The sequence below is a fragment of the Eschscholzia californica genome, unplaced genomic scaffold (assembly GCF_041429995.1).
Source record: "Eschscholzia californica isolate CP2 unplaced genomic scaffold, dmEscCali1.0.p SCAF_4, whole genome shotgun sequence".
In the NCBI taxonomy this organism is placed as follows: Eukaryota; Viridiplantae; Streptophyta; class Magnoliopsida; order Ranunculales; family Papaveraceae; genus Eschscholzia; species Eschscholzia californica.
In genome coordinates, this window is record NW_028238461.1 from 18,398,418 (window position 1) to 18,411,110 (window position 12,693).

Here is a 12,693-nt window from a genome sequence, read left to right on the forward strand (position 1 = left end):
ATACACATGTCACTTTTAAATTGAATATTGAGATCTCTAAAATCTCTGTGGACATTGATGGACAATTTGTGGACATTTATTATTTTAATATTATCATTAACGTCTAATTATATGAAAATAATATATTTGTACCACTATTTCGAAAATATATTTTCTGACTTTTGTAGACATTTGTGGATATGTGTGGACATTGATGGGCAATTTGTGGACATTTATTATTTTAATATTATCATTATTGTCTAATTATATGAAATAATATATTTGTACCACTATTTCGAAAATATATTTTTCGACTATCGTGGACTTCCGTAGATATTTGTTGACAATGATGGACAATTGGTAAATATTTATTATTTTATATATAATAATAATAATAGTAATATTAATATAGTAATATAATAAAATAGTATTATAATAATATCATCATTACTATAATATAATAATAATAATAATAGAATATAATATGATACAATAATACAATAATATAGTTATATAATAAAAAGATAATAATAATATAATATAGTAATATAATAATACGATAATATTATAATATAATAATAGTAATATAATAATGAGATAATATTATAATATAATATAGTAATATAATAATAAGATAATATTATAATAATATAATAATAGTATAATATAGTAATTTGATAATAATATCAATATTACTATATTAAACTATTACAATAATAGTAATTATTTTATAATCTTCCTTACTGAAGTCCACAAGTGTCTTCCATATTTTGAGAGACATTTGCTCTCTAAAAGCTCTCCAAATTTACATTAAAATGTCTCCAATTGTCCACAAAACCAATTTGTCTTGAAATGTCAATAACTTCGTGTCAAAAACGAATAACACAGACGTTTCAGGACATTTGAAATGTCTCAAACGAATAACACGGACACTCAGAGACATTTTAAATGTCCCTAACCAATAACACAGACATTCGGGGACATTTTAAATGTCCCCAACCAATAACACAGACATTGGGGGACACGATCATGTCCTCCAATGTCCACAACCACTACCCCTCCCCCTTAGAGAGTCTCAAAGAGACACTCTAGTTTTAGAGTTTTTCTCTCTAGACACTCTACAATAAATGTGTCCACCTCATAATAAAGTGTCTAACAAAGTGTCCCATTGGAGATGATTTTTTAACAAAAACTCCAAAAAGTCATATGTGACACTCTAAGTGTTAGAGATTGAGTGCCCCATTGGAGATGCTCTAATCTAGTGAAACTTAAACCCTAAAATCTATACCATCGGCAGCAGACATTTGTCAAAAAGACTTAAGAAGAAAAGTAATGTTCGGAAAGACTATTTCAAGAAGAAAAGTAAAGTTGGACTGATTTAGTTTAGTGAAACTTAAACCCTAAAATCTATACCATCGGACTGGACTTATCCGTTCTTTTTGCTAGCACAAGGACCAGCAATTTGGACTCTCTTGCTAGTGCACGGACCACATAGGTTGTGACTTTGTATAAGCTTTCAGACTGGTATTGGTCTGAGACGTCTCGTACATGACAGTCCGAGAGATTTGTATACTTGTAGTTGTTTTTTTTATATTTATACTTGTAATTTCTTTTTCGTTGTTTAATTTTTCTTAGGCCGGACAAAACTGATGGTACATAAAATGGTCAATCGTTAACAGATGTCAAGAAGTAAAGAAAAGAGCAGAAGCCCAACGAGTCAACCCGTCTCAAGGCAATAATTGGTGAATAAGGCTATACCTCTAAAATCTCTACCGGACTGGAATTACCCGGGCTTTCTTGCTAGCACACAGACCGGGCAATTTGCGCTCTCTTACTAGCACACAGACCACACAGTTTGTGACTTTGTATAAGCTTTCAGACTGGTTTTGCACTGAGATCTCTCGGGCATGACAACCCGAGAAATTTTTTTACTTGTATTTTCTTTTTTGAAACTTAAACTTGTATTGTCGGTATATTGTGTAAATCAATGAATCGATAAATAGTAATACTGATTGCCAAAATATTTATGTTCTTATGAAGACCGTCCACAATAACAAATATGTACCTAGGATCTTGGATAATTTAAATATTACTTAGCCAATAAGCAAATCCCATGTAAACAATTGATATTTGAAAAAATGTAAACAATCGGTATTTTAGGTTAGGAAAGTGTTAATATCACAAAGGATTTTGACAAAAGAAGTTACCCAACTGATGTAGCGGTTGTGATTTGAAATTTTGACTAAATCTAAACTATTGAGAGATGAATATCTCAACCACCACATCAGTTGGATAACTTTTTTGTCAAAATCTTTTGTGATTCTAGCATTTCCTTAGGTTAAAGGTGGTTCTACCAATTATAATCTGAAATCTCTCTTTGTATTATTGACGAACAAAGAGGAGTTATTTGAGTTGTAATCTAGCCAATAAACATATCCCATGTGGACAATTGGTATGTTAGTTTATGGCTTGTTGTACCAATTATATTTTGAAATCTCTCTTTGTATTATTGAGGAACAAAGAGGAGTTATCTGAGTTATAATCAGAGGCAAAGCCATTAAGTATCTCTTGATGTCAATAGTCTGCTTCTCCTTCTATCAGTTTTAACACTATTTCACCAATTGTTTTCCAACTTATCAAACATTTTATTATCTTTACATCAATTTCTTATTAAATATTTTATTTACTTTTAACATCGATTTCTTTAATCAAGTTATATATCTTCTGATATCCAGATTCTAACACTTCTATTTATCATATTACTAATAAACCTAATTATTTTTTGTAAAAGCAAACACGAGCTTGTGTAAATAGAAGCACCAAATTAGATATAAAAATCAATAGTAGAGTAATTGAATAGTGTGAAAAAGATTCGTTTATTTTTTTGAATTTGTGACAAAGATTGGTTATTCAATAATGTGTTCCAATTTTATCACAAATTTGATTTTAAATACAAATTATATCTTATTTACATGACAAAATTTATATGTGTGAATATATCCGTAATCAATTAAAAATAGTTAGATATTTTAAAGCTGGAAAAGAAAAAATTATCCTCCACTTCTGAGATACAAAAAATAATTTATATTTCAAATCTCAGCCTATCTCTACCTTAATTCTTGGCTCGGCCTGTAGTTCTAATTCAATTAAACTATAAATTTATAGGATCTAAGTAACTAGTCATCAATTGCTAACCAGTTTCCCTGGCCTCTTCTCAACAAAAACCTAAATTCCACCTCTCTCTCTCTCTCAAAACTTCGGCGAAGTGAGTCTCCCTTCGGCGGAATTCTGGTCTGTTGACCAGAGCTTGTACTTCAACTATTGGTGGAGATGAATGAGTCAATGCTTCTTTATTTCCTTCAACATTCAAGAAATCTTATGGTTGATAATTGGATGCTATTGTTTATCACAAAATTAAAATTTCTTTATCGCTAAATTTACAGTAACTATGGACACGAAAAGTAATTAAACTCAAACGAAATAAAATTTTCATTTGTCTCCTCAAGTTCCTATCAAAAAAATAAAGAATACATATATTATAGAACTAAAAGGAATTTTGATTTTGTTTCCTCAATACTCACTAGTAGTTGAGTTCACCCTCCAAATTAATCCCTACTGAGTTCACCGGGGGAATATTAAAATGTAAGAATATTATTATATTAGTTCTAATGTAATCAACTTACACCCCATTACTCTTTTTTTGTCTTGCCATGGAACACAAGTGTCATATTCAGTAGAGAGTAGTTTGATGATTGGTTAATAGCATATGATTGGTCACATGAGTTTGTGATTTGAGTTATTGAAAACTACTGCGACTTCAAAATAACTTCCACGTAGATCGAAAGAATCATTGAGAAAGAAAAAAGAAAGAAAGATCAGAATGAACACCGACCTAAATCTATACGTACCCTCTAATGAATAGATTGAAAGAAACAAGTGATGTGGTAGGGTGTATGTCCAAAGATTTCTTCAATTATTTAGAGAAAGTAATGGTCCATGACCTAGAACTTAATTGATAAAGTAGTCTGCAATAAGAACCAATAATGTAGGTGGAAACAAACAACACACGAAATAGTGGTATGGTAAACACATTATGTGAGTCAGATATGACGATTAGGATGATGCATTTATAATGTAAAAGAATTACAAAGCTACATTCTTTTTACCTTTCTTTTTGGCGTTCTCATGAATAGGCAAGTCTGTGCGCAATTAGACTGAGCTTAATCCTTATTAGACTTGAATAACAAAGACTTAGGTCAGTCTGAACCCACGAAGAGTGACAAGAATGAAGGCCAACCTGAGCAAAAAAAAAAAGTGCCTTTACAAGCATAGGCGTGTTTGAGGGGGAGCGAACGGTGCGGCCGCACCGCACCCTCACACTACTAAATAGTAAGATTGAAGTGTTCCTAAATCTCGAATCAAGTCTACTAACGAGACAATGTAAAATGCTTCAACAAAAGAACTGTAGCGTAGTTGGTAAACATCTTGCATAAGAACACATGAACTCACAAGTTTGATACTCTCTCTTGTCAATTTTATTTATTTTCTCAATTCATTATTATCCCGAACTATTAATAGTAACAACTATTAATTATAGATAATCAACTAGTTTTAGGTTAGTCTATACACTTAAAAGACTACTTGTGAAATGTAATACTTATTGTTTCATTTTTTTTCACAGAACAACTTTAGTTCGATGTGTGTGCTTCTTGCTTAAACAAATTTTTTGGAACAAAAGAAATACACAACTTACATTCATCTGAAGTAATAAAATATTTCTAACTTAGTTTATGTTGGACTTTTGCTAAATGCTTTACATTTAGCAAAGAAATTTACGTTTCAAAGTTATCGGAGAAATGACTCCCATTTTTTTGGCATTGATCCTCTAAATTCTCAACGACGCTACTGTTTACAAGAACACTTACATATCCAATTAGTAGATCTAATAATTTCCAAAAGCTAGAACTACTATTCAATCTACGAAGGAGTTGAAAAGAGAATAAAGTGGTAGCAAAGCTGTTGAGTTTTATGGTCAATGGACCACATTACGCATGCATAATGTTGCACATCAAAGATTAGACTTGTTTGGTAGTAGTGTTAACATTGTCCCCACTCCCCACCAACCAAGTAGCCAAACTCATACAAGGAGCACAATTTCCTCTACACAGAGGACGAAAGACCCACACTATAATGAGAGGTTGTTCGGCAACTCCAATATAGGACTCGGGTTCTCAATTTTGAGAGTCTCTAATTTTTTTCAATTCTAATGTCGGACTCCTCATAAGAGCTCCCAAATCCAAATTATGTGCATGTGTGGTGTATGTGTGTGGAATTTGTGTTTTAATTTTCAAACATGAAATTATTAGTTCTAAAAATTATGATTTTGAATTTTAGTTATATACTTTTGGGGGAAGTTATGTATTTCAGTTATATGCTTTTGGGAGAATTTATATATTTGGCGTTTCAATCAATAAAATTCTATTAAAAAAATTGCATTTTAAAATATTATTGATTTAATTTCTTCTTAAAGTATTATTGATTTTAAACAAATGGGATCCACCCCAAATGCCTTGTTAGGAACTCCCAACGGTTATTTTTGGGGATTGGGAGCCCGAGCTCCCAACGGTTATATTTAGGGGTTGGAAGCCCCCCAGCTCGGACTCCCAATCGTAAGACTCCTGGGTTGAAATTCATGTGCGTAAGGACTCTCAAATTTGAATTTGGAAATCCGAGCCAGCCCACAATAAAGTTGCTCTGAGTGAATGGAGAAAAAAAATTCCAACAAAAAAAAGAGGAAAATTTGATGGGTACATAAACTCCTCCAACAATTTATTTGTTGTCTCTCTCACTTTTATTTTCCTACAAAAATATTTGGTGGATTATATCCAAGGGTGGGTATACAACAATTTAACTTATAACGGGTTCATTTAAGACAACCAGTATTAAATAGTAGGTCGTTGAAAAATATTTTTATTTTACACATACATTTATCACTACCCAACTCTCTCAACTTAGTTGGAACCCCAATTTCTTAGCTTAGGATCAACCCACTTAAACGAAGTGGAACAACTCTTCCCCAACACAATCCTCACTTGGCGCGGAGGGAGTTAATACGAGCTAGTGAGGTTCTCCGCGACCGGTTTTGGCTAAAGTGCCTCTCTACAAGACTACAACCAGCAAGAGGAGGTGTCTTAGCCATAATGACACCCGCCTATAGAGCTACCCAACGAGCTAAGCACTAGCTTAATCCAATCATTGATGAAACAAGCCCACTATCATGTCTAGTTTGCTAGAAGCACCACCGTTGGAAGTAGGATGTTCTCTCCTCAAACGAGGGAATGTGAGCCCATGAGGCCACATTACGTCAACCAGCCCTGGAAATTATATGGGCACTTCGATTTTTGTTTTCTATGCCAACCCCAAAACCCGTTTGTCTACTCACTTGAGTCGATTCCTTCTAAAACCAACATCCGAAATCCTATATATTACCACAGGTTAGTAAGTTAGTTAAGGGATAAGTCTGACCATTTATTGTCTTCTAATCTAGGATTATATGACTAAGATTAAATCGATAGTTTTATGTTATTAATTTTCTCTCTCTACATTTTTCTCTCACGATTTTTCAAATCCATCACACGTTTTCTCTCTCTATACTTTTGAAATGAAGGGTAACAAAAGAAGTTATTGACGGTTATAATTGACTAACAAAATCATAGGCTTGAGGGTCGAATTCGAATGTTGGACAAATATGAGAACTAAATTTTCTAATAGGTCACAAGTTGGGGGCAAATTGAAACTAACCCATCTATATAATAGGGGAGGGGGGGGGGGTTGTGGATAGGGATTTAGAAGGACATTCGTGGACAAAATGTCTCGTAGACATTTCAAAATATTTTAAGACATTTCTAGACATTTGGTTGTAGACAAAATGTCTTTGTGGACATTTTAAGACATTTGATTCATAGACAAAATGCCTTTATGGACATTTCAAGACATTTGATTCATGGACAAAATGTTTTGGAGACATTTCAACATATTGAATCCATGGACAAAATGTGTAGTGGATATTTAGAGAGAGAGGGGAGGAATTAATTAAAATAAAATAAATTTAGAGAGAGAAATTTTTAAAAAGTTTTTGTTTTTAATATTTGGAGGTCGCCGGTCGGAAAATTGGCCGGTCGGCGACCTTCGCCAGGGAAGATGATGAGGTGGCATGCTGAAATGATGTGGCAGAGAGAGAAAATGAGATGGAGGAGAGAGAGTAACGAACAATTAAAGATAACGAAAAAAGGGGGTCATACAGGAATTATTGCTAAAGTAAAGGGTCAGGCAGGAAGCTGGTCACAAAGTTGGGTGTCATATGGGAAATAACCCAAACATGACAAGTCAAAAAGAGATGATACTCATAATAGATCATTACGGAGATAGCAACCTTAAACAAGCAATAACAATAATAGTTAACACAAATAGACTTGTCATTAGAAGGTATGTACCTAGGAGATACATTGCCTAAAGAACAGAAACCATGTGAATTATCTACATAAATTCGTTCATTGGAGATTGTCTTGACACCTTACACAAAAACTAACTCCTCAACCAAAACTCTGATTAATATGACGTTTGAAGCATTGGAAAGTACATGAATAGACCTTTGAGATATATAAGAAGCACATCCATATTCATCACCTATCAATACCAGATTCAATTTCACTAGACTGAAATACAGTAGAGATTGTTCTGACACCTCGCACGAAACTATCATAACTCCTCACTCGGAAATTCGATTAATGCACCGGTTGAACCATTAGAAAGTAGATAAGAAGAACTTTCCAAACATATAAGAACACACGCAAATTCATTACCTATCAATACCAGATTCAATTTTAAAGTAGACAGGTGGAGACTATTCTGACACCTTGTACGAAAACTATCATATATAACTCCTCACTCGTAACTCCGATTAATGCACCGTTTGAACCAATAAAAAATTGACAAACAAAAATTTCCATACGTATAACATAGACACCCAAATTCGTTACCTATCAATACCAAACTCAATTTATGCTAGATCGAAATATTGTCCTCTGTAAATGTTTTATGAAATTCAAAATAAAACTAATATCTAAACCATTTAGTCATTCTTGATAGAAACTATTGATTAGCAATACTAAACCTATCATGAAATAAATGAAAAAGCCTACAAAAGAATTAGGAGATACGAAATCTACCTTTTTTTGCCTCAATGCCTTTAAGATCACAATGATGCCTCGTTTGTTCTCTACAAAACTCTATTTCTGTATCCTTTCTCCTTTATTTAGACTACCTTCACTAAGGGGCGGTTGCACCTTTTTTTTTATATGCTTCTTTTCAAAAGTGAAGAGGATTAGGGTTTTTAAACCCACTAGTATTTCATCCAAACCAAACTGATCTATAGTTTTGTTACTTCCACTATTACGAAATAATTAGGGTGTTACAATCTTCTACCTTAAAAGAGGTTCGTCCTCGAAATCGCACATACCACAACTACGAACGATATGCAATCAAGTGTAATTAACTAACAAATGCTAGAACATATATGTTCTACAAACACAAGAAATAAAACACAACATAAGATACTCCGTATTCAGAGGTTTTATCCAACAACATTCACAAGCTCGCTAAAACAAATCATAATTCACACATGATCAGACTTGATACAAGTGAGTCACAAGCGATGTACAATCTCTTGGTGACAATTGCAGACTCATATGATATCAAAGCTTCCATCATAATGTATTCTAAACAGATCTATTATGCGATTCTAAAGATTCATACATTTCGATTTCTCCTTCGACGTGTTACAACTAATTTTGAGGTCCTCTCGATAGTTTCACTTTCCATTCGTGTTTACATTGACTTAATCCTCTTTAGTAAACCATGCGACCCCTCGGTCATCGCATCTTATGAGCAGGAAACGAGTAAACCTCTGATTAATAAATTACTACTCAAACTAGAAGTATGTGGTCCACAAGAATAAACTTGTGTTTGCGTCGATCACCATGTCAAGTCAACCACTAATTAATAATGGGATTACGATTGTCAATCCACATTAGAACTCAAAACCATGGTCCACTAGGTTGTCCACTATCACATTGACAAACCTGTGTTTGCATCGACCAACATGTCGAGCCAACCAGTTTTTGTTCAATCCATTAACAGAACTCGAGACCATGATCCACTATGTTGTCCACTATCACGACAACAAACTTGTGTTTGCATCGACCTACATGTCGAGCCAACCAGTCTCAATTCAATCCATTGTCAGATTCTAAATCATGGTCCACTAGATTGTCTGATGTCACATTAACAAACTGGTGTTTGCATCGATCCATGTGTCGAGTCAACAATTCTTAGTTCTGATTTATCATCATTCCATAACAACCAATTTTGTAGTCCACTGAATAGCCTAACTACGTATTAGCTAGTCGTGTTTGCATCGACTTTCTTGCCAAACCAACCACTAGTTGTTAATCATTCTTATACCAGAAGTCAATTATGTGGTCCACTAGGTAGCCTAGTTTCATGTTGACGGACTTGTGTTTGCATCGACTCTAACGACGATCCAACCACTAATAGATGATGACTAAACAATCAGATCCCTAATTAGGACTTAAGTCTATGGTCCACTAGGCAACCCACCTTATTGGCGAACGTGTGTTTACATCGACCTTCTCATTGAGCCAATCATGCTTAGCCTCACTTTGATAAATGTTTTTGAGTTAACATCTAACTCAATGGTCCACTACGTAGCTTACCACACATTAGCCATGTGTTTATCGACCCTTACGTCGAGTAAACTTCTAATTTAGTTAACATTTTCTCACTCAATAAATTTTTTAAGTTGATTCATAACCAACTAATACACTAGAAGACATCATATGTTTAAACAACTCAAAGCCCCATAAAAGTACGGAGTTTCACTACCCTCATGTACACCATAAACATATGGATTGCTATAATCACAATCACATACCATAGGTTTGACATCGCGGCCAAATAAGACATTTGCTAAAACGTATCACAAACAAAAATACATCGTATCAATTGGCATTATCCTTCATATGGAAAATTCGTACTCACAATTTAGATTCAGAAAATACAAAGGCAAACTTCTTTGAGATTTTCACAAGAAAGCAATTCCAAGAACACATATTCTGCTAGATTCCACCAGTTGTGCAAGACAATAATCAAAGCGTTCCTAATAATGACGTGTCTAACGTCGACAATCAAATCCACAATTAATATTACTCTAGAACCACTAAAACTAGAGCTCTGATACCATTTTGTAGCGTCCCAAATCACAAATTTCAAGCTAACCGCCTTGAAATTGAAGATTTGAGACCTTCAAACTGGATCCACGAGCAACGCCTACCATGAGTGCACAATCAATACTTGCAAAATAAAATAGCTGAGTTAAAATTGTAGTAGATTTTCACAAACCTAAGGTCCGGGTAGGCAAGCTCAATATATCCAATTAAGGAAGCATTGCATTCATATTAATTATTGTCATTCTCTGAAATTCAACCGTGACAACAAACATTATACAAAGCGATTTAGCTTACGCTTATAGAAACTAATAACTTATGCTCTTGATTATTAGGTTTTCAAGGTTCTTGTATTCTAATCCAATACTAACCCTCGCATTACAACGATGTTACCTTTTTTTTCAGTAGATATAAACTATGATGGCTTTAACTAACATAAACTTTATAATATCCAAACTTGACATGTAAGTCAACACAAATTTGTGGTTTCAAGGTTCTTGGTGTCTCAGACCTATATAAAACAGACATGGGCGCTTATACTGAATTACAAACAAGTTCACTAAATATACCAAACCTACGAAACATGACAAGTCAAAAAGAGAAGATGCTGATAGTAGATCTCCACGGAGGTAGCAACCTCAAACAAGCAATAAAAATAATAGTTAACAAAAATAGAGACTCACCACAAGAAGAGATACATTGCCTAAAGATTAGAAACCATGTGAACTATCTACATAAATTCGTTCATTGGAGATTGTCTGGACACCTTACAAAAAAACTATCACAACTCCTCACCCGAAAGTCTGATTAATACACCGTTTGAACAATTGGAAAGTAGATGAATAGACCTTCAAGAAATATAAGAAATACACCAAAATTCATCACCTATCAATACCAGATTCAATTTCAAACTAGACCGAATTACAGTTGAGACTGTTCTGACACTTTGTACGAAAACTATCATAACTCCTCACTCGAAAATTCGATTAATGCACCGTTTGAACTATTAGAAAGTAGACAAACAGAAATTGCTAAACATGTAAGAATCACACCCAAATTCATTACGTATCAATACCAGATTCAATTTTAAAGTAGATCAACGGAGACTATTCTAACACCTTGTACGAAAACTATCATAACTTCTCACTCGGAACTCTAATTAATGCACCGTTTCAACCGTTAGAAAGTAGACAAACAAAAATTTCTAAACGTATAACAAAAACATCCAAATTTATCACGTATCAATACCAGATTTAATTTATATTAGACCGAAATACTGTCTTCTATAGATGTTTAATGAAATTCTAGATAAAACTAATATCTAAACCATTTAGTCATTCTTGATTGAAACTATTTGATTAGCAATATTAAACCTATCATGGAATAAATTGAAAGAGCCTACAAAAGAAACAGGAGATAGAAAATCTACCTCTTTTCGCCTTAGACGCCTTTAAGATCAGAGTGATGCCTCGTTTGCTCTCTAAAAAATGCTATCTCTGTTTCCTTTCTTCTTTATTTAGACTACCTTCATTAAGGAGCGGCTGCACCATCTCTCTTTTCTGTGTGTTTGTTTTCAAAAGTAAAGAGGATATGATTTTTAAACCCACTAGTATTTCATCCAAACCAAACTGACCTAGAATTTTGTTACTTCTACCCAATTTGCTATCCTATATATTAAAACAGCCAAGTCAGTTATATGAGGTATAAGTCTGACCAATCATTTTTATTTAGAGTTTGATATAAATCACATCTGATGACCGATATAAACCCTGTTTATGTAATTCGAATCAAAACAAAAGGGTATTAGTGTCGATAATTAGTTTAAAACTCAAAATCGGTTACATTCTCCCTAAAATATCTTTGTGTTCAAACTATCTAAACTACTCTCCACGTAATTTCTCTCTCTAGTTTTCTCTCTCACGGTCTCTCAAAATCGGTTACACTTTTTTCTCTTTTTCTTTATAATTTATCATTCTTCTTCATCCGAGAGAAAATACAATTCAAGTTCAGTTTTTTTTGGAATGCAGGTTTCACAAAAAGTGTGATCTACTAGCGTTCGACGAAAACCTAGTATATAAAAAATAGGGGCGTTACGAATTTTAAAATGGTACCTGACATCTCACCCAATCCCGACTTGTTAGTGTTTGACCGACGGTACGTGACTGCTACTTAGAAGAACTAACTATATTAATCATTTTTATTCACTTAACGAGAAGAACTTTCCTCTAAGTGAAAAGTTTTTAAAATTTCTTCAATGGGAACCTTAAAATCAAGTTGAAAGGTAATAAAAAATCCTAAATTCAACTAATTTTGGTTAAAGATAGGTCATTTTGGCCCAAAATTATGCAAAGTAGCCTACAAACAAATGTAGTCACTGTCTCACAGTGAAAAAGAAACAAAACTTCTTTTA